The sequence below is a fragment of the Scyliorhinus canicula genome, chromosome 11 (genome assembly GCF_902713615.1).
Source record: "Scyliorhinus canicula chromosome 11, sScyCan1.1, whole genome shotgun sequence".
NCBI lineage: Eukaryota > Metazoa > Chordata > Chondrichthyes > Carcharhiniformes > Scyliorhinidae > Scyliorhinus > Scyliorhinus canicula.
Window position 1 is genome coordinate 104,769,074 of NC_052156.1, and position 23,960 is coordinate 104,793,033.

At 49.9% G+C, this 23,960-nt stretch overlaps 1 long non-coding RNA gene across 2 annotated transcripts in view; it reads left to right on the forward strand.

The window, feature by feature from the left end:
• The window catches only part of LOC119973242, a 113,491-nt gene that overhangs the window by 35,670 nt on the left and 53,861 nt on the right, over positions 1-23,960 (forward strand). For both annotated transcript variants that reach the window (XR_005462260.1, XR_005462259.1), the window contains exon 2: positions 16,934-17,000. This is a non-coding gene — a long non-coding RNA (uncharacterized LOC119973242). The remainder of the gene's footprint in view (positions 1-16,933; positions 17,001-23,960) is intronic.

The following is a 23,960-nucleotide window of genomic DNA, read 5'->3' on the forward strand; positions in this document are numbered from 1 at the left end:
CAGACACGTGTGGACCCTTGAGGATTTATGTAGACGGTTCCTCCACAGTTTTAAATGGTGAGCGTATCACAGGATGCGGCATCTATGTAGAGGACGCGCAGGGGCGCGCTCTCGAAGAAATCGCTCTTAAGTTACCAGGTCACTTAGGCGCGCAGGCAGCAGAGCTAGCAGCCATAGCGTACATAGTGGACCACCCCGATTCTTTCCCCAGCCCAGCAGACATATATTCAGACAGCTTATATGTCTGTAACAGTTTAACCGATTTTCTGCCCCTGTGGAGGACACGAGGTTTTGTCTCCGCAGACGGGAAACCCCTTCCATCAGCCCCTCTACTCCAGCATATTTTAGCGAAAGCGAAGGACAGGACCTTCGGCATAATAAAAGTTAGCAGTCACCATAGGTCATCACCACCTGGGAATGTAAAAGCCGACGCGTTGGCTAAGGCAGGTTCCAGGAGAGGACACTTATGGACCCCCCCAGCTAGCGCACCAGCTAGCGCCCCTGTGAGCGCAGTCCAAGTCTCACAGACTGATATTAAAGATCTCGTGGCAGCACAAAAACAGGACGGAGACCTCAGGGAGGTTTTCAAGGGAAACTTTGTGCCTGCTTACGAGCACTTTAAACACGCACTGACCACACATGAGGGTGTGATCATTAAGGACCGACTTTATGTGGTCCCACAGCAGGACAGGAATCAGATGATTGCCTTGTTCCATGACTGGACACGGGCATCAGGGAATTGATGCAACAACGAGGCACCTCAGGCAACTCTGTTGGTGGCCTGATCTCAGGAATGATGTAACGCACTACATAGAGAATTGCCTGATTTGTGCTCAGAATAACCCGGAGAGGTATTCTAAGAAAGGCACAACTTCGGCATACTCGCCCAGTTAACGGCCCTTGGACAAACCTCCAGATCGACTTTATAGGTCCATTGCCCCCTTGTAGGAATGGCTATAAATACGTTCTGGTGGTGATAGATACCTTTACCAAGTGGGTAGAGGCATTTCCCTCACGAACAAATACAGCAAAGACAGCTGCAAAGATCCTGACCCACCACATCTTCACGAGATGGGGTTTACCCCGAAGTATCGATTCGGACCAGGGATCTCACTTTACAGGACGGGTCATGAGGAACGTCCTGACAATATTCGGAATCAAACAGAACTTCCACATTGCGTATCATCCACAGTCCAGCGGGATTGTGGAGCGCATGAATCGGACCCTAAAAACTACCCTTAGGAAAATGGTTCAAGAGAACAATTCCACATGGGATTCAGTGCTCCCCTTTGCACTTATGTTCATAAGGAACACTGTCTCCACATCTACAGGATACACACCACATACACTCATGACCGGACGCCCTATGAAAGGTACAGAATTCCTTTTAGGACTGGACATGACAAGCCCCGAAGTGACGCCCCTCACACATGAAAAGGCAGTTAAAGATCTAGTTGAGACTGTGAGGTCTGCACAGCTCGCAGCCGCAGCCCAGCTAGGGAAACGCCGACAGCAACGGACTGCCTGTTTCAATAAGACCGTACACACCACAGAATTCCAGGTTGGGCAACAGGTAATGTTATCTGTTTATAACCCCAGCAGTTTTTTGGCTCCAAAATATTCCGGTCCCTACTCAATTTCGGACAAAATTAGCCCCTCCGTTTACAGGATAAAGTATCCTAATGGAAAGACCGCGTGGTTCCATATAAACCAGTTAAAGGCATATGGAACACAGGCCAACCATGCTCACCATGTCCTGCTGGATGCAGCAGAACACTTCACCCCGCCCACCAGAGACACTTTTCCACCATCCCCCTCACAGACCAGTTCATCCACGGACTCGCCCACGACTCCGCCCACAGACCACTACAGACCACGCCCCGACACGCCCACAAGCTGCCACAGCAGAGACAGTAGGACAGACACTGACTCTGAAGACAGCGACACCACACAGCCATACAGCCCACACTGCACCAACTACGACCCCGACTCCAGTGACCCCATGGAAGTCACTACCTCAAAATCCCAGAACCACCACCCGACCCCGACTACCCCGACAACACACTCGACGCTACACAATGGCACAGGGACAATTCCTACAGACTTGTCCGCAATGACGAGAGTGACCCCCGGTCACACAACTCCAAAATAGCATGCCTGATCCACACAAGGGTGTGGGATCCGGGAGAGCAGGACGACACGGTGTCTGACTCCCGACACGGCAACCCCTTTGTGACCCTGTTCACAGAGGCAGAATCAAAGTGAGGTGTCCAGATGATGTAAGATAGGAATCGTTTGAGGGAAACGATGTCCTTTCTGATGGAACCTGCACGTATGTTTGTCTTCGTTTTATGTTTGTTTGTTTTCAGGAATGTAAATGTTTCAGTTGGAGGATGGACATCTTCTTTTCAGCTGAAAAGATTGTGACCACCTCACATACACGTTAGCTTGTCTGCCGAAACTTTTGAGAACTTCGGTTTGATTGGAGATCCTTTCCAAAGTTGTAAGGCCACACGCCAAATAGCTTGTCCGCAGATATCTCTGAGAACTTCAGGGATGTCCTCAGTTGGAGCATCTTGGCTCCCTTGGTTTTTTAGGTGCCCCTCTATTCGGCGAAATAGAGGCTGCAAGTCATGGTAAACACATTCGTACCCGTTTTTCCAGGTTACTCAGGCAGTGGACAAACGGCACTGAGGACCCGCCCTGTCTGAGAACCAACCCTTGGTCAGCCAAGCTCGGGTATGGCACAGCACGCCCTACCCGGGGATCCCATCCAACTCGTACCCGTAGCGGCCCATACGCAACTCATTCGGATGTTTCTTTCCAAATTTGTTTTCATTTTAGGTTAGGTAGCCCTTCGGCCGCCATCCCACATGCTATTTACATCCGGAAACATTCGGATGGTAAATCAGCAAAGCCTGCGAGACGGCTCGCAGAAGGAAGGATTGTTAGGTGTATGCTGGTCTTTAAATTCGCTTTTTGAAAAAAAAAATGAGGGGAGTCACAGGGTGTGACTTAGCCAGTCATTTTAAAGGGTCAATTGGGTTTTGAAAGACAGATGCACTAACAAGTAAAGGTCTTAAACTGTGTATTGACAGATACTGTGCTTGATCCCAAAGGTTTCAAAGGACGAGACAGAGGTCGAAGCCAGGATTGTCAATACCGGAGGAAGAAGGAAGAGAAAGAAGAAGAACAGCAAAATGATGGAAGCCCACTTATTACTATTTAATGTCATATGTATATGTGTGGAAACAAGACACGTTTCCCCCACAACCCCCACCGTAAATGTTCAGTACAGCAAACCCCCAGTGCTCAGCTCTGATCAGCGAGGTTCAGACCTGGTGTACTAAATTCATGACGTGGTACTCCATGTCCTACATAATCGAATCACTGTTGGTGATTGCGATCCTCACCATCCTAGTGCAGACCCTCAGGTTGAGGAAATGGAAGAGGAGAGCCTCTCGTTCCAGCACCTCACCCATCTATAGAGTGCAATCCCCCATCTTCGGATTCCACCAAACCCCTCAACCCCTCACTGATTACAACACTCTGTAAATAAAATTCAGCCATGTATTATATTGTTCCATACTCGACTGCCGAGTTGGGAAGTGTTATGTTGTGGTGTGAATGGTTAAGATTTTAGAGTGATTAAATGTTTAAGTTAAGGTTAAGGTTAATAGTGATAGGTAGAGGTTCCCAATTGTAGTAATGCATGTCCCTTTGACATAGGGCCAAGTAGAAATGTTAGTTAAAATTTTTTTCTCTTCTTCCCATAGTTTAGAACAGAGTAGAACAGGAACTGGCAAGAGGTCAGAACACAAGGAGGCAAAGTACATAGGTGATCCTTCACAATAGTATGATTGTGAGGATCACAAGGAGGGAATGTAGCCATGCTGGCCACGCAAAATGGACACTGAGCCAAACTAAAATGGAAGGCTGCTGAGAAACAGACAGTTCAGCCAGAACAGCAGTCTGCAAAGAGCAGTTTGCATTCTGCAGCAGCAGAAACCAGTTTGGGCTCAGGTGAAGAGACCTTAGCTAGGTGCAAATGGCAAAACGCTTTGCATGCTAATGAGGCCATCAGACTTGAACACCCACACAATAGATACATTTGGTTCTGAATGGACACATTCCAATCAAGACCCAGACATCGAGGCACCAGAAACCTCCGAACAAAGGGACATAAGAAACGCCCCCTCCATCACGGAGACCCCCTCGCATTGGGGAATTAATCCAGTATCGATAAGAAATTGATCCAATAGGTAGAGCCCGCCCGAGAAGAGGGAAGGACAACGGAACCCCTATAAAAGATAGGGACCTCGTGTTGTCCGGTCTGTTAAACCTGTGCTCCGGCCCCGACTGACACCTGGTATCCTGACTCCAGCCGTTGAGCACCAGCCGCCGAAACCGTAAGTTCAACGCTCGCTACGCGATCCAAGCCCGCTAGACTCCCAAGTGCCAGAACGCTTGCTGAAGGCTGCAGACAAAACCAGGACGAAGGCCTCGTTCTCTGACCTTGCCTGTTCCTGTTAGATAAGTATTCTGTTTGCTTATGTTTAGTTGTAGCTTAGTCTCTTAGTGTGTGTGCATGAGTATTTATTATTAACTGTATAATAAATATTGATCGTTTGAACTTGACTAATCGGTGTATAGCTTTTATTCGTTTGAACCCTTGAGGACCTGTGTTTCGTGCACATTTAGTGGCGACATCCGCCGGGACCCTGTTGTAAGTGGAAACACCACAGTGTCCAGGACCCTGAAATTTGAATTAGAACTCCAAATTGCAGAGAAAGAAAGAGATCACAAGTATTCAAGGTGTTCAAAATAATAAGCGAAATTCGGAAGTGTGTTTTAGTGCATGCGTACTAACAGGGCTGTAAGGTAAAACTGAAAGCTTTTTGTTGCGACAAACTTTCGGTAGTTTTGTAATCGGAACATAGCGTAAGCCGTACCCGTTTTCGAAACACCACCCCAGCAACCCCCTGTTCCAAATTATAAAAAGAGAGTCAGAGGAAATGGCCATGCAGGCAATGGAACGTCTGATGGATCCAGCAAAGTTTGTGGTCGCAGCGACCAGCAGCAGTAGCAGAGTAGGCCAGTGTCCCACGTGGGAGCTGGAACTCCGCAAATATTTACAAGGAAAGGGATGGCCCCTTTGGAAAGAGTTTTGTGCAAATGAGGAGACAGGTCCCGGAAGTATAGGTCATACTTGGTGGGAGAACCTCTCTCAGATACACAAAAAGAGTTTAAGTAAAGCACGCAAGCCGATGGCGATTGTGTCCTGTTTGGCACAGTTGCGAGGCGCAGAGGAGGTCATCAGGACGCTCCGGGCAGATTTAGAGGAAAGGAACCGAATGAGTAAGGTCGATGTCAGGGACATCGAGAAAGAAAACCTGGATCTTAAAGGGAAGTTGGCAGAGAAGGGTAGAGAGGTGGATGATGCCAAGAGGGCTCACCAGTCTTGTCTAGCTCATCTGAACAGTTCCCAGACCCAGTATGAGAAAGCCTATCAGGACGTGCAACGTGCCGTTCTGATAAGACAGGAATCGGAAAAGCAGGTGGAGGCATTGCAGAGGCAATGTTCCGATCTCAAAGCAGCTTTGAGAGCACTCCATGCTGCAACAACCGAACAAAGACAAAGCACAGTTGACCACGCGAAATGCAGAAAACAGATTGCGGAACTGCAATCTCTGCTTTCGGTGCAGAATGGCTTCCAAAGCACCTTTGGAGCTCAGTTAGATGGGGAAAATGCCCCAGATTGGCAGGAATTAAGCGAGACAGCGCAGCGTTATGTTCAGGGAACATGTGCGCCCGCAGCTCAGCAGAAACGACAGGCACCCCAACCCCCCACAGCTCAGATCATAACCGCACCCATGAATCCCGTAACCACACAGAGGAAAGCCGAATCAGAAGGCGCCCCAGACATAACTTACACCACCCCTTTAACAGTAACCCAGCTAAGGGACGCTTGTGAAAAGATCACTCCGTTCCTCCCCACCGCAGACCCCCACCAGTTCTTCGCTAAAGTAAAACAGCAGGCTACCATGTACGGCCTGGATGAGAGAGAGCAGGTTAAGCTCACCGTGCTGAGCTTAGACCAGAGTGTAGTGGCAGCCCTCCCCGACCCACAAAACGTGGCAGGAGGCAGCCTAGAGGAGATGCACACTGCTATTTTAGATGCCATCGGGTACAATAGAGGTGACCCCGTAGAAGGCTTGAATAAGTGCAGGCAGAAGAGATCCGAACACCCCACAGCATTCGCCGGAAGGCTGTGGATTCACTTCAGCGCAGTTTTCGGACAGCTAGATAGAGCGCATTTAACCCGCGAAAACATGGTTAAGTGGACGCGCACAATTATCTCACACGCAACAGAGGCAGGACAGAGCGCTTGCAATAATTACGACCCCTCAGAAGAGGCCCATAACGAGAAATGGGTCCTCAAAAGATTGTCCCGCGCTTGGGAGCAATCGCTTCAGGCAAAAGCAAAGGTTAGATCCCCAGAGGAGGCTCAGGCTGCTGCAGATATCCAAGCAGTCAGAGAGCACCAGAAGCCCGCATGGGTAAATGAAGGCAAGAGCAGCCCTCAACAGAAAGGACAGGAATGCTATAACTGTGGACAGTTAGGGCATTGGGCAAAAGAGTGTAATGCACCCCAGCGATCTCAGAGAGGCCAGCAGACAGGCACTCTGAACCGCAACAAAGCAAAACCAATCCACAATGTAGCAGTACAGTCAGGACCCACCAATGTGGACGAGACGAACTGACGGTGTTCGGGCTCCCCCACTTGGGTCTGTGACACACTATGGGACTCATCAGGGAGGCCCGTAGTCACGGCAAAAGTCAAAGGGAAGCCCATAGAGTTATTGTGGGACACAGGAGGATCCCGCACCACCATTAACTCCACAACCACGGCACACGCAGACACGTGGCCGACCACCTCCACCATCACACTTAGCGGGTTCACCGGACACTCGCAGCAGGGACATATCACAGCACCCGTAGCGATCCAGCTAGGGAACATTAGCACAAGACACCCCGTAGTTCTAGTAAATCTTCCCCGGACAGCAGAGCACATCCTGGGGATAGATTTCATGAACGCTCATAGCTTGTCGTTCGACCCAGTGAACCAGTGTGTCTGGCGAATGGCGAGATCAGACAGAGCCCCAGCCACCCTCACAGTAGGAGACTACGCTAATCGGATTAGCGCAGTGGGAGAGTACTCATTCGACCTGACTACACTCCACACCGACCGACAAATTAAGGCCCTACTAAACAAACACAGGACAGCATTTGCAAGTCACCGTCATGACTGTGGCAGAATGACTGGACAAGTTCATGTTACCGGACAGGACCCCCGACCGCAAAAGCAGTATAGATTTCCCCTCGAGGCAGAGGTGGAAATAGAAAAGGTTATAGGCAGCTTGTTGGACCAAGGTGTACTGAGAACGGTAGCCTCCACCAACAATGCCCCTATTTGGCCAGTGAGGAAGCCCGATGGATCATGGCGTCTGACCATCGATTATCGGGAACTCAACAAAGTAACCCCCGCAGTAGCCCCAACGGTAGCTACTAGTCCCGAGACCATGCTCAAGCAGGGTCTCAACGCCAAGTACTTCACGGTATTGGACATCAGTAATGGATTCTGGTCAATACCATTGGCAAAAGCGTGCCAATACAAATTCGCATTCACTTTCAAAACTCAGCAGTACACGTGGACATGCCTCCCACAAGGATTCCACAATTCACCCTCCATTTTCCACCGACAGCTGGCAAGTGGATTAGAGAAATTTTCCCGACCCGATTGTCTGGTCCAGTATGTAGACGACCTACTACTGCAGACAGACACAAAGGCAGAGCACATTTCGCTTCTGGCCGAGCTCCTAGAACTCTTAACTGAAATTGGCTGTAAAGTTAACCCGAAAAAGGCCCAAATATTGGAAAGTAAAGTGATGTATTTGGGATCAGTCATCACGCACGGCAAACGCGAGATCGAATTCAAAAGAATTGATTCGATTGTCAAATTGCCCCTTCCCCAGAATGTATCAGCCCTCCGGTCGTTTTTAGGACTGGTTGGCTACTTGTCGGAACCACATCGACGGATTCGCGACAAAAGCCGCCCCACTTTCAGACCTCCTTAAGAAAGGAGCCCCCTGGGAATGGCTTCCGCAGCATACAGGCGCTGTGGAAGAGTTGAAACGAGCCCTTAGTGCAGCACCCGCGCTGCTAGTCCCCGACCAACTTTCACCGTACGCAATAGAGGTAGCGAGCACCGCTCTGACCCTCTCGGCCGTGTTGCTTCAAGAACGGCACGAGCAGCTAAGACCAGTGGCTTATGCCTCCCGACTGTTAGACCCAGTAGAACAAGGATTTTCAGCCTGTGAGAGGCACCTCCTTGCTGTCTTCTGGGCAGTGCAGTATTTCTCATACATCACCGGACTCAACCCCATCACCATTCTAACCGAACACACACCCACACAGCTACTACTAGACGGTCGACTGAAGGACGGTTCAGTTAGCCAGATTAGGGCAGCTAGGTGGACCCTACTTTTACAAGGACGGGACATTACAGTGAAACGGACACGCACACACACATACTTAGCAGACAACCTCCAATACCCCGGACAGCCCCATGACTGTGAAATTGTAGCTCCCCTGCATAACACAGGACCCTTTTTAGCCAAAACACCCCCCAGGAAGATAGGGAACCCGAAACAAAGCCCCCAGCCCACAGACACGTGTGGACCCTTGAGGATTTATGTAGACGGTTCCTCCACAGTTTTAAATGGTGAGCGTATCACAGGATGCGGCATCTATGTAGAGGACGCGCAGGGGCGCGCTCTCGAAGAGATAGCTCTTAAGTTACCAGGTCACTTAGGCGCGCAGGCAGCAGAGCTAGCAGCCATAGCGTACATAGTGGACCACCCCGATTCTTTCCCCAGCCCAGCAGACATATATTCAGACAGCTTATATGTCTGTAACAGTTTAACCGATTTTCTGCCCCTGTGGAGGACACGAGGTTTTGTCTCCGCAGACGGGAAACCCCTTCCATCAGCCCCTCTACTCCAGCATATTTTAGCGAAAGCGAAGGACAGGACCTTCGGCATTATAAAAGTTCGCAGCCACCATAGGTCATCACCACCTGGGAATGTAAAAGCCGACGCGTTGGCTAAGGCAGGTTCCAGGAGAGGACACTTATGGACCCCCCCAGCTAGCGCACCAGCTAGCGCCCCTGTGAGCGCAGTCCAAGTCTCACAGACTGATATTAAAGATCTCGTGGCAGCACAAAAACAGGACGGAGACCTCAGGGAGGTTTTCAAGGGAAACTTTGTGCCTGCTTACGAGCACTTTAAACACGCACTGACCACACATGAGGGTGTGATCATTAAGGACCGACTTTATGTGGTCCCACAGCAGGACAGGAATCAGATGATTGCCTTGTTCCATGACGGACACGGGCATCAGGGAATTGATGCAACAACGAGGCACCTCAGGCAACTCTGTTGGTGGCCTGATCTCAGGAATGATGTAACGCACTACATAGAGAATTGCCTGATTTGTGCTCAGAATAACCCGGAGCAGGTATTCTAAGAAGGCACAACTTCGGCATACTCGCCCAGTTAACGGCCCTTGGACAAACCTCCAGATCGATTTATAGGTCCATTGCCCCCTTGTAGGAATGGCTATAAATACGTTCTGGTGGTGATAGACACCTTTACCAAGTGGGTAGAGGCATTTCCCTCACGAACAAATACAGCAAAGACAGCTGCAAAGATCCTGACCCACCACATCTTCACGAGATGGGGTTTACCCCGAAGTATCGATTCGGACCAGGGATCTCACTTTACAGGACGGGTCATGAGGAACGTCCTGACAATATTCGGAATCAAACAGAACTTCCACATTGCGTATCATCCACAGTCCAGCGGGATTGTGGAGCGCATGAATCGGACCCTAAAAACTACCCTTAGGAAAATGGTTCAACAGAACAATTCCACATGGGATTCAGTGCTCCCCTTTGCACTTATGTTCATAAGGAACACTGTCTCCACATCGACAGGATACACACCACACACACTCATGACCGGACGCCCTATGAAAGGTACAGAATTCCTTTTAGGACTGGACATGACAAGCCCCGAAGTGACGGCCCTCACACATGAAAAGGCAGTTAAAGATCTAGTTGAGACTGTGAGGTCTGCACAGCTCGCAGCCGCAGTCCAGCTAGGGAAACGCCGACAGCAACGTACTGCCTGTTTCAACAAGACCGTACACACCACAGAATTCCAGGTTGGGCAACAGGTAATGTTATCTGTTTATAACCCCAGCAGTTTTTTGGCTCCAAAATATTCCGGTCCCTACTCAATTTCGGACAAAATTAGCCCCTCCGTTTACAGGATAAAGTATCCTAATGGGAAGACCGCGTGGTTCCATATAAACCAGTTAAAGGCATATGGAACACAGGCCAACCATGCCCACCATGTCCTGCTAGACGCAGCAGAACACTTCACCCCGCCCACCAGAGACACTTTTCCACCATCCCCCTCACAGACCAGTTCATCAACGGACTCGCCCACGACTCCGCCCACTGACCACTACAGACCACGCCCCGACACGCCCACAAGCTGCCACAGCAGAGACAGTAGGACAGACACTGACTCTGAAGACAGCGACACCACACAGCCATACAGCCCACACTGCACCAACTACGACCCCGACTCCAGTGACCCCATGGAAGTCACTTACCTCAAAAACCCCGAACCACCACCCGACCCCGACTACCCCGACAACACACTCGACGCCACACAATGGCATAGGGACAATTCCTACAGACTTGTCCGCAATGACGAGAGTGACCCCCGGTCACACAACTCCAAAATAGCATGCCTGATCCACACAAGGGTGTGGGATCCGGGAGAGCAGGACGACACGGTGTCTGACTCCCGACACGGCAACCCCTTTGTGACCCTGTTCACAGAGGTAGAATCAAAGTGAGGTGTCCAGATGATGTAAGATAGGAATCGTTTGAGGGAAACGATGTCCTTTCTGATGGAACCTGCACGTATGTTTGTCTTCGTTTTATGTTTGTTTGTTTTCAGGAATGTAAATGTTTCAGTTGGAGGATGGACATCTTCTTTTCAGCTGAAAAGATTGTGACCACCTCACATGCACGTTAGTTTGTCCGCAGATACTTCTGAGAACTTCGGTTTGATTGGAGATCTTTTCCAAAGTTGTAAGGCCACACGCCAAATAGTTTATCTGCAGATATCTCTGAGAACTTCAGTGATGTCCTCAGTTGGAGCATCTTGGCTCCCTTGGTTTTTTAGGTGCCCCTCTATTCGGCGAAATAGAGGCTGCAAGTCATGGTAAACACATTCGTACCCGTTTTTCCAGGTTACTCAGGCAGTGGACAAACGGCACTGAGGACCCGCCCTGTCTGAGAACCAACCCTTGGTCAGCCAAGCTCGGGTATGGCACAGCACGCCCTACCCGGGGATCCCATCCAACTCGTACCCGTAGCGGCCCATACGCAACTCATTCGGATGTTTCTTTCCAAATTTGTTTTCATTTTAGGTTAGGTAGCCCTTCGGCCGCCATCCCACATGCTATTTACATCCGGAAACATTCGGATGGTAAACTAGCAAAGCCTGCGAGACGGCTCGCAGAAGGAAGGATTGTTAGGTGTATGCTGGTCTTTAAATTCGCTTTTTGAAAAAAAAAATGAGGGGAGTCACAGGGTGTGACTTAGCCAGTCATTTTAAAGGGTCAATTGGGTTTTGAAAGACAGATGCACTAACAAGTAAAGGTCTTAAACTGTGTATTGACAGATACTGTGCTTGATCCCAAAGGTTTCAAAGGACGAGACAGAGGTCGAAGCCAGGATTGTCAATACCGGAGGAAGAAGGAAGAGAAAGAAGAAGAACAGCAAAATGATGGAAGCCCACTTATTACTATTTAATGTCATATGTATATGTGTGGAAACAAGACACGTTTCCCCCACAACCCCCACCGTAAATGTTTCTAGTACAGCAAACCCCCAGTGCTCAGCTCTGATCAGCGAGGTTCAGACCTGGTGTACTAAATTCATGACGTGGTACTCCATGTCCTACATAATCGAATCACTGTTGGTGATTGCGATCCTCACCATCCTAGTGCAGACCCTCAGGTTGAGGAAATGGAAGAGGAGAGCCTCTCGTTCCAGCACCTCACCCATCTATAGAGTGCAATCCCCCATCTTCGGATTCCACCAAACCCCTCAACCCCTCACTGATTACAACACTCTGTAAATAAAATTCAGCCATGTATTATATTGTTCCATACTCGACTGCCGAGTTGGGAAGTGTTATGTTATGGTGTGAATGGTTAAGATTTTAGAGTGATTAAATGTTTAAGTTAAGGTTAAGGTTAATAGTGATAGGTAGAGGTTCCCAATTGTAGTAATGCATGTCCCTTTGACATAGGGCCAAGTAGAAATGTTAGTTAAAAATTTTTTTCTCTTCTTCCCATAGTTTAGAACAGAGTAGAACAGGAACTGGCAAGAGGTCAGAACACAAGGAGGCAAAGTACATAGGTGATCCTTCACAATAGTATGATTGTGAGGATCACAAGGAGGGAATGTAGCCATGCTGGCCACGCAAAATGGACACTGAGCCAAACTAAAATGGAAGGCTGCTGAGAAACAGACAGTTCAGCCAGAACAGCAGTCTGCAAAGAGCAGTTTGCATTCTGCAGCAGCAGAAACCAGTTTGGGCTCAGGTGAAGAGACCTTAGCTAGGTGCAAATGGCAAAACGCTTTGCATGCTAATGAGGCCATCAGACTTGAACACCCACACAATAGATACATTTGGTTCTGAATGGACACATTCCAATCAAGACCCAGACATCGAGGCACCAGAAACCTCCGAACAAAGGGACATAAGAAACGCCCCCTCCATCACGGAGACCCCCTCGCATTGGGGAATTAATCCAGTATCGATAAGAAATTGATCCAATAGGTAGAGCCCGCCCGAGAAGAGGGAAGGACAACGGAACCCCTATAAAAGATAGGGACCTCGTGTTGTCCGGTCTGTTAAACCTGTGCTCCGGCCCCGACTGACACCTGGTATCCTGACTCCAGCCGTTGAGCACCAGCCGCCGAAACCGTAAGTTCAACGCTCGCTACGCGATCCAAGCCCGCTAGACTCCCAAGTGCCAGAACGCTTGCTGAAGGCTGCAGACAAAACCAGGACGAAGGCCTCGTTCTCTGACCTTGCCTGTTCCTGTTAGATAAGTATTCTGTTTGCTTATGTTTAGTTGTAGCTTAGTCTCTTAGTGTGTGTGCATGAGTATTTATTATTAACTGTATAATAAATATTGATCGTTTGAACTTGACTAATCGGTGTATCGTCTTTATTACTTTGAATTTGACCTTGGAATACTTGTGACGTTGCCTATACGGCAGCTGGCGACTCCAGAGCTTAAATAATTACATAGAACAGAGCCTAGCAGTGTTAAGCACACGTCGAACTCGGAGGCGTGTTAATACACTCCAATAAACGCGTTTTACGCCCATAGTAAAACGTGCAACAACATGTAAACAGGCAGACCTTCCCTGTGATTAAGGACCCCCGGGTGGACATTCTGACCACAAAGAGCTGCGAGTCAAACAGAAGAATATAGCTCCTTGTTGCTGAGAAGCACCTCCCGGGACACAGTGGCTGATGCTGGAAATACACCCATCTGATGTTTAGGATCACAAAGGGACCCAGGCCCTGCTGAGTGATGGCGGTAAGGGATTATGGGTGGGGGTTGGCAGCAAGGGGAAGAGGGCAGCTCTCAGCCAGTCCCTCCCTTTCCCGATACTAGATCCCATGATCAGGTGTTTTGAATGAGGTTCCACCCCTCCCTCCCCAAATGAAGCCTGCGAGCAAACCCAACAAGGTTTGCTTTTCGTGCTTCGCACATGGTGAGTACCCAGCTCACCACTGGGTCAAAACAAGTGGGCACTGCCCACTTATGGGTTTTAGTGGCAGAGTGGATAGTCTGTCCATGCACCTTCCCACCAGTACACTGGATGGGGGAAGACGTGGATCAGCAGTTGGATCCACACCTGCCTGATTAAATGCGCCCCAAAGCCAAACTCACCATGGGGAAAGGCATTAAATTCCACTTGTGGGTTTGACTTTAATCCACTTCGTCAACAAATATGTGTTAATCAGGGGCTGAATGGAGAGGTTGCAGCAACTGCACACCCCCAATCCAGCAGGCTGAAACAGGTCAGCAACATTTCTGTGAATGAAAGTGACCCCAGCTCCCCTGGACAATTAAAAAGTTTGCCCCCAGCTCTTAACCTTTCCTTAGTTCCTTGTTGGAGGCCCTCTACCCTCCAGCCTCTGCTCCTGTCTCCAAGCTGCCTCTGTCACTCAGTCTTGAACTTCCTCTCCTTCCCATGAATCTCCTCTCCGGCCCCCTTGCACTTCCTCTCTTGCCCCAGAACATTCTGCCTCCTCCCTCCTCTCCAACTTGTGTTAGGTACACTGGTCTCACACTGGCTGCAACTGCATGCAGTTTAGATCACAAAGATACTCCATACCTTGAAGTTAGTTCAATCGGGTTTATTGAACTAATACCACAGTTAGCCCAGTTCTCTGTGAGTTCAACTCTCTGCTAACTTAAGTGTGGTTACTCTGACTGAACCAAACTAGCTCTTAGCCATGTGGTGGAGGTGTGAGATTGTAACAACACCCTTGACTGACTCTAGATGTTGAGGCGGAGTGTGAATGCCTCGTGTCTTTTATAATCAGATCCCACCCCCGAGTGTCCTGTCTGCTTATTGGTCATGTCCTGTTCTCTGTGTCCATTAGTGAGGTGAGGACCTTGAGAGGATTGTTATCACTAAGGAGGTAGTGATGGGCAAGCTAATGGGGCTAAAGGTAGACAAGTCTCCTGGCCCTGATAGAATGCATCCCAGAGTGCTAAAAGAGATGGCTAGGGAAATTGGAGATGCACTAGTGATAATTTACCGAAATTCACTGGACTCTGGGGTCGTCCCAGTGGATTGGAAATTAGCAAACGTGACACCACTGTTTAAAAAAGGAGGTAGGCAGATAGCAGGAAATTATAGGCCAGTGAGCTTAACTTCGGTAGTAGGGAAGATCCTGGAATCTATCATCAAGGAAGAAATAGCGAGGCATCTGGATAGAAATTGTCCCATTGGGCAGACGCAGCATGGGTTCGTAAAGGGCAGGTCATGCCTAACTAGTTTAGTGGAATTTTTTGAGGACATTACCAGTGCAGTAGATAACGGGGAGCCGATGGATGTGGTATATCTGGATTTCCAGAAAGCCTTTGACAAGGTGCCACACAAAAGGTTGCTGCATAAGATAAAGATGCATGGCATTAAGGGTAAAGTAGTAGCATGGATAGAGGATTGGTTAATTAATAGAAAGCAAAGAGTGGGGATTAATGGGTGTTTATCTGGTTGGCAATCAGTAGCTAGTGGTGTCCCTCAGGGATCCGTGTTGGGCCCACAATTGTTCACAATTTATATAGATGATTTGGAGTTGGGGACCAAGGGCAATGTGCCCAAGTTTGCAGATGACACTGTAAAGCGAAAAGTGCAGAGGATACTGGAAGTCTGCGGAGTGATTTGGATAGGTTAAGTGAATGGGCTAGGATCTGGCAGATGGAATACAATGTTGACAAATGTGAGGTTATCCATTTTGGTAGGAATAACAGCAAACGGGATTATTATTTAAACGATAAAATATTAAAGCATGCCGCTGTGCAGAGAGACTTGGGTGTGCTAGTGCATGAGTCACAAAAGGTTGGTTTACAGGTGCAACAGGTGATTAAGAAGGCAAATGGAATTCTGTCCTTCATTGCTAGAGGGATGGAGTTTAAGACTAGGGAGGTTATGTTGCAATTGTATAAGGTGTTAGTGAGGCCACACCTGGAGTATTGTGTTCAGTTTTGGTCTACTTACTTGAGAAAGGACGTACTGGCACTGGAGGGTGTGCAGAGGAGATTCACTAGGTTAATCCCAGAGCTGAAGGGGTTGGATTATGAGGAGAGGTTGAGTAGACTGGGACTGTACTCGTTGGAATTTAGAAGGATGAGGGGGGATCTTATAGAAACATTTAAAATTATGAAGGGAATAGATAGGATAGATGCGGGCAGGTTGTTTCAACTGGCGGGTGAAAGCAGAACTAGGGGACATAGCCTCAAAATAAGGGGAAGTAGATTTAGAACTGAGTTTAGGAGGAACTTCTTCACCCAAAGGGTTGTGAATCTATGGAATTCCTTGCCCAGTGAAGCAGTTGAGGCTCCTTCATTAAATGTTTTTAAGGTAAAGATAGATAGTTTTTTTGAAGAATAAAGGGATTAAGGGTTATGGTGTTCGGGCCGGAAAGTGGAGCTGAGTCCACAAAAGATCAGCCATGATCTCATTGAATGGCGTAGCAGGCTCGAGGGGCCAGATGGCCTACTCCTGCTCCTAGTTCTTATGTTCTTATTAGCTGCTTGTCGGTATATCATTATGTGTGTGTGTGTGTGTATGCCTGCATATCATGACACAGCTTCCTGCGCTTCACCTTCTCCTCCCGTCCCTCCCAACCTCCTATTATTCACCCCTTGGCTCTGATTGCTTTTTGGTTAACAGACCACATCCTGTTGATTGAAGAACTGATAATAAAACTCGAGACACTAAAAGTGAAAAGCAGCCAAATCAGATTATTTTAAGACATTTTATGTTGACAAAAATGTAAAGAATAAAATTCAAATGTTCTTCTAAAAATTAATTAAAATGTTATAGCCAATGTCTTTGGGAGGTAATTGCTGAAAGGGCAAGACACAGTGCAGACAATTGTACAAACTCTGACAGATTACTGTAACTAATGAAACATCTGTTTTATGCATCATATTTTGTTCTGATCAAATTACTGTTTTTATGTTCCAGTCTGTATATTTCCCAGAAACTGTTATGACTTCGCTGGAAGCAGTTACTGAAGGGCATCTTAGTTCAGGTGAGAATGGACAGAAATATTTTCAATGTGAATATATATATCATTGGGGAGAGGAAAAGTGTATTTTATCTGAAGAGATTGTGTGGTGAATCATAATCCTATTCACACTGTGTTATATTGTATGTGTTGTGTCTCTGTAAGGTCGGTATACGAGCAGTTGCGCGGCTCTGCCCATAGGGGGAGATGAGGTGTTTGTACTGGGCTCCACCCTTGGTTCCGCCCATGGCTCCTCCCACTAACTGGAAGTATAAAGATCTGCAGTTGTGAGCCTGCTGCCAGTTCATCTCGTCGCAGGCAGGTTGTAAGACTATTAAAACCACTGTTCACTTCCAACCACGTGTCTTGTGAATTGATGGTCACATCAATTTAATAGTCTTAGGAAACTTGAAGAAAACGACTATGAAATCAGCCCTCAAACCTGATCGACTAGAACTCGACTCGCAGGCTGCAGAGGCGAAAGAAATCTTTCAACACTGGCTCAGATGTTTCAAGGCCTACGTGGCTGAATCAAGCACATCAGAAACTACAGAGGAGCAGAAACTCAGTCTACTGCACGCAAGGGTGAGCCACCATATCTCTACTCAACTTAGCAGTACTACCTCGTATATGGAGGCCCGAGCCATGCTAGATCGAATGTACGTGAGGCCCATCAACGAGGTCTACGCGCGCCACATTTTTACGACCTGCCGCCAGCGCCCCGCGGAGTAGTTGGATGAATTCCTGCGGGATTTAAAAGCTTTAGCTCGGGACTGTAATTACCAAGCTGTATCAGCCGAACAGCATATGGAGCTCGCTGTCAGAGATGTGTACGTGGCAGGGCTCAGGTCAAACTATGTGCGCCAGCGATTGCTTGAAAAAGGGGCCCAGAACTTGGAGGACACTGTAGAATTGGCTACTACCTTGGTGGTCTCGTTCAGCAGCCTCACATCGTTCCCCGCGGACCAAGCGACCCCATCCTGGGCCCCCGACCAGCGACTGCCCCAGGCCTGCGCCGCGCGGCCACCCACTCACTATGCAGCGCCAGCGTGCCATTTTTGCGGACAGCCCCAGCACCCACGGCAGTACTGCCCGGCCCACAATGCAACCTGCAGCAGCTACAGTCGCAAAGGACACTATGCCCGGGTCTGCCTGGCATAGAAATCCCCGTCTCCAAACTCTCCCGCAGCCCAGAGCACTCGTTTCCAAAACTCGCAGGCCCCGAAATGCTGCGGCCTGTAATCTGACTCCGCCCCCACCCGACACGTGCGACTCGTGGGGGCCGCCATCTTGTGCGCCATCTTCCTCGCCGCCCGCCACGTGAGATCCACGGGGGCGGCCATCTTGGAATCCATCCTCTTCAAACTCTGAAACTCACCTTGAAGACTACGAACTCAGAGGGCAGTCATCACGGGGCCACTCCAGCACAGCTGATCGAGCCACCGACTACCCGCAACTCAGCACGGTCACGTTGGACCAGTCGCGTCCGAAACACCTCCGCAACTCAATGATGATCGTTAAAATCAACGGGTACAGGACACAGTGCCTCTTTGACTCCGGGAGCACCAAGAGCTTCGTACACCCAGATCTGGTAAGACGCTGTTCGCGCCCTATCTTCCCTGCATGGCAAACTATCTCCCCCGCTTCGGGCTCTCACTCTGTTCACCTCCAAGGGCGCACCGCCGCGACCCTAACGATCCAGGGCACTAGCTACTCGAACTTCCAGCTATACGTACTCCCCGAACTCTGCGCCCCACTCTTACTGGGACTCGACTTCCAGTGCAACCTCAAAAACCTCACACTCAACTTCGGCGGGCCCCCACTCACTATCTGCAGCCTCGTTACGCTAAAAATCGACCCCCCTCCACTCTTTGCTAATCTCACGCCGGACTGCAAACCCATAGCCACTCGCAGCAGACGATACAGCCTGCAGGACAGGGTGTTTATCAGAACCGAGGTCCATAGGCTTCTACGTGAGGGGATCATAGAGGCCAGTAACAGCCCCTGGAGAGCTCAGGTGGTGGTCATCAAGACCGGGGAAAAATTCCGAATGGTAGTGGACTATAGCCAAACCATTAATCGGTTCACGCTCCTCGATGCGTACCCCCTCCCCAGGAGTGCAGACATGGTGAATCAGATCGCCCATTATAAAGTCTTCTCCACGGTGGATCTGAAGTCAGCATACCACCAGCTCCCAATCCGCCCGGAGGACCGTCACTACACGGCGTTTGAGGCCGACGGCCGCCTCTTCCACTTCCTCGGGTTCCCTTTGGCGTCACAAATGGGGTCTCGGTGTTCCAACGAGCAATGGATTGAATGGTGGACCAGTACAGGCTGCAGGCCATGTTTCCGTACTTGGACAACGTCACCATCTGCGACCATGATCAGCAGGACCACGACGCTAACCTCCATCGATTTCTCCAGACTGCCCACAAACTCAACCTCACGTATAACACGGAGAAATGCATTTTCCGCACGACCAGGCTAGCCATCCTCGGCTTTGTCATGGAAAACGGAGTCCTGGGCCCCGACCCGGACCATATGCGCCCTCTCTTACAACTCCCTCTCCCTCATTGCCCCAGGGCCCTCAAAAGGTGCCTGGGGTTTTTCTCATTATGTCCAGTGGGTCCCTCAGTATGCAGACAACGCCCGCCCACGATTTAAGGCCACCATCTTTCCTCTGTCAGATGAGCCTCACCAGGCCTTCACCTGCGTCAAGGAGGACATCGCCAAAGTGGCCATGCGGGCGGTGGATGAATCCGTCCCTTTCCAGGTAGAGAGCGATGCCTCAGAGGTAGCTCTAGCAGCCACATTAAATCAGGCAGGGAGACCAGTCGCCTTTTTCTCCCGAACCCTCTCCGCTTCGGAACTTCGACACTCCTCGGTCGAAAAGGAAGCACAAGCCATCGTGGAAGCTATACGTCACTGGAGGCACTACCTCGCAGGTAGGAGGTTCACCCTCATCACTGACCAAACATCAGTTGCCTTTATGTTTGACAACAAAGGGGCAAAATTAAAAATGCTATCCACAATGACCTACACCACCCGGGGGTCACCCGGCTCGCCCACTACGTCAAAGCCCGAAATCTGCCTTTCTCCACCGAGGAGATAAAAGCCATCACCAGGGATTGCCCGATCTGTGCGGAGTGCAAACCGCACTTCTATAGACCAGACAGGGCCCACCTGGTAAAGGCCTCCCGGCCCTTTGAACGCCTGAGTATCGATTTCAAAGGGCCAGTCCCCTCGACCAATCAGAATGTGTACTTCCTAAACGTCATAGACGAGTTCTCCCGCTTCCCTTTTGCTATCCCGTGCCCCGATATGACCTCCCAAACAGTTATTAGGGCCCTGCACAACATCTTCACCCTGTTTGGTTTCCCCAGCTATGTACACAGCGACAGGAGTTTGTCCTTTATGAGCGACGAGCTGCGTCAGTACCTGCTCGACAAGGGCATTGCCTCGAGCAGGACTACCAGCTACAACCCCAGGGGGAATGGGCAGGTGGCGAGGGAGAACGCGAGGGTCTGGAAGACCGTCCTACTGACTCTCCGGTCCAGGAAGCTCCCAACCTCCCATTGGCAGCAGGTCCTCCCCGATGCGCTCCATGCTATTAGGTCCCTCCTATGTACTGTCACCAATCAGACCCCTCACGAGTGGCTCTTTATCTTTTCCAGGGGAGCTACCACGGGGGTTTTGCTCCCAGCATGGTTGAAGACACCGGGCCCGGTTCTCCTCCGGAAGCACATCCAGACCCACAAAACTGACCCACTCGTGGAGAGAGTGCTCCTACTCCACTCGAACCCCCAATACGCATTCATCGAATATCCTGACGGCCATCAGGACATGTTTCCCTCCGGGACCTGCCGCCTGCAGGATCCAACTCTGACACCACTACCGCTGAGGCGCCCCTCGCACTACATCCCACCCAACCCCCCGCGCATGGCGCCCCCACGCCTGCAGGTTCACTGCCAGTGCTCTGTGCCCCCGTGCCTATGGGTTTCCGGCACTCCCCGCCACCAGTCAGGTAGGAAGCTCGGACCGAATCACCCCCAGAGTCCGCCATGGTGCCCTCGCTGACCGCCACCACCCAGTCACCAGAAGAGGCTGCAACCCCGGTGCTTCGTAGATCTCAGAGGACGATTCGACCGCCGGACCGACTCAATTTATAGACCAATCACCCCCGCTGGACTTGATTTTTTTTACAGGGGGTGAATGTGGTGAATCACAATCCTAGTAATTCACACTGTGTTATATTGTATGTGTTGTGTCTCTGTAAGCTCGGTATACGAGCAGTTGCGCGGCTCTGCCCTTAGGGGGAGATGAGGAGTTTGTACCGGGTTCCACCCTTGGTTCCGCCCATGGCTCCTCCCACTAACTGGAAGTATAAAGATCTGCAGTTGTGAGCCTGCTGCCAGTTCATCCCGTCGCAGGCAGGCTAAGTTATAAGACTATTAAAACCACTGTTCACTTCCAACCACGTGTCTTGTGAATTGATGGTCACATTAGTTTGCAACTGCCTTCTGTGACAACAAGTGGTCACATCTGTGTGCACAGATCTTTTCCCCTCACTAACAAAAGGATATTTAGTTTTAAGATCAGAACAGAAGAGTAACAGAGTAACAGAAACCAAGTTTCAGGTCAATGACCCATCTCTTCACTCCATTTTCTGTTTCAATTTCCGATTCCCAGCATCCACAGTATTTTGTTTCTAATCTATTTCTCAGAAATCTCTTTGTTTAGGAATGTTCCTTAACTTAATGAGGGATGTAACTGAAGTGAAGTAAAAAATTCTGGGGCGGGATTCTCCGTGAACCAGCGGGCAGGCCACTCCGGCGCTGAGGAGTGGCGTGAACCACTCCGGCACCGGGCCGCCCCAAAGTTGCGGAATCCTCCGCAGCTTCGGGGGCTAGGCCGGCGCCAGTGTATTTGGCGCCGCACGAGATGGCGCGGAAGGGTTTGGCGCTGCGCAAACCAGCGTCGAAGGGTGCGGTTTGGCACATGCGCGGGAGTGCCAGTGTGTGCTGGCGTCATCCCAACGCTTGCGCAGGGGGATTCTTCATCGCACCCGCCATGGGGTGCGGAGGGAAAGAGCGCCCCACGGCAGAGGCCCGCCCGTGGATCGGTGGGGCCCGATCGCAGGTCAGGCCACCGTGGGACCACCTCCCGGGGCCAGATCCCCCCCCCCCCCCCCCCCCCCCCCCCCGGAGGACTCTGCAAGACGCCCATGGAGCCAGGACCCACCAGTAAGGACCTGATGTGATTTACGCCGGTGGGACCCGCCGAAAACGGGCGGCCACTCGGCCCATCGCGGGCCGGAGAATCGCCCGGGGGGGGGGGGGTGCTGCCAGCGGCTGCCGACTGACACGGCACGATTCCCGCCCCCGCCAAAACCCGGGCGCAGAAACCCCGGCGGGGGGGGTCGGAGAATCCCGCCCCAGATTCCTGTAATCACTAAAAACCCTGATCTTGAAATCTGATCGTTCTGACATCAGAAAGGGCAGATTATTGTGTTAGATTTCCATTTCATAGATTGCACAATCTAACTTCTTTTGTTAGATGTTGTTAGATTTTTTTTACATAAGGCAGAGAACCATCTGTAGGTGAGAGTGAAAACCGAGTGCCCCATTATGTATAGGTTCAGCTGTTAACTCATATTTAACATGGAACTGGGCTGTGAATTCCCCGGTTTCAGGTCCAAACTTGATCAGTACCTGAGAATGAACCTTCATTGCTCCAGTATTGACTGGGTTCTTCCCCAGTTCCAAGACTCAATGGCTTTGTACTAAACCTAAAGTATTGGCCAAACATTCTAATATCTTTCAAGTTACTGACTGCCCCTTATTTACACTGACTCTTTGTTACAAATGGAACTTCTTAACAAGAAATGAATGTTATTTGATGCTTGGGTGACTGACAGAGAAATACATTAATTGGTACTGACTGGGACTTGCATATCCAACACTGATTGTGCAACCACTCCTCGTGTTGGACTACAGAGGGAGCTAGTGTCACACTAGAGACCAGTATCACACTGGGAGGAGCGATGGACCAGTCTGCATTCTAATACTAAAGGTTAAAATGCCCTTCGAGTTAAAGAATAAAGTGCTGTTGTTCCTAATTTCACGTGTAATTTAGATATTTCCTCGGGTTGAGCAGTGCTGGTGAAATTAATCAATTCTTGTTCAACCCAGGTGGGGGGGTCCCCACACCAGCCAAGGTCCAGTGATATGGTAAAGGAAGAACCTGCATTTATTATAGCACCTTTCATTACCTCAGGATGACTTAAAATGCTGTACTGCAAATGAAATACTGAAATAAGAAATTTACCCCTCACTTCAGGGTTCCAAGGTCCAGCCTCACCCCACATTGAGGCCCCAGCTCTCCCCACCTTCTCAGTCGGGGCCTACTTGCATTAGGATGTAGGTTCGTGCCTCTCTTCCCCTTTGGAATGCTGGTTACCCCTACAGGCCAATGCTGGGAGGACTCGCACTTGCTCCTCCCAACTCGGCATTAATGTCCCTCGTGTGAATTCTGGAAATTGCGGAGACGGCAGGGCTGCACTGCGCTGGAAAACGGGTCTGGCGGGATGAAGAATCCCACCCAAGGTTTCTAGCTAAAGGGAACCAGGAAGGGATTAGAGTGGCTGAATAGTACATTGATTTCTGTGGCTTCAGCAACCCCAGGAATGGAAAGGCGATCTGGGAAGGCCAACTTCACCCGCCCCAACCCTCCTGCCCCTGGGGTCCCGTCCTCTTTCCTGAACGCCCTGCTGAGTGACTGCAGTGAGTTGACATTTGTCATGGCTGAGAGGGGCTTCTCCAACCAAACAGGAGTGGACGGAAATGCACAAGGAAATCAGCAGCGAGTGTGTGCTCTCTATAACCTGGAGAAATGCAGTGCAAAGTTAAACTTTTTTTAAATGTTTTTTTATTGGGTTTTGTACAAGTTATACGTACAGGTATATACATCTCAAAGCAAAATACA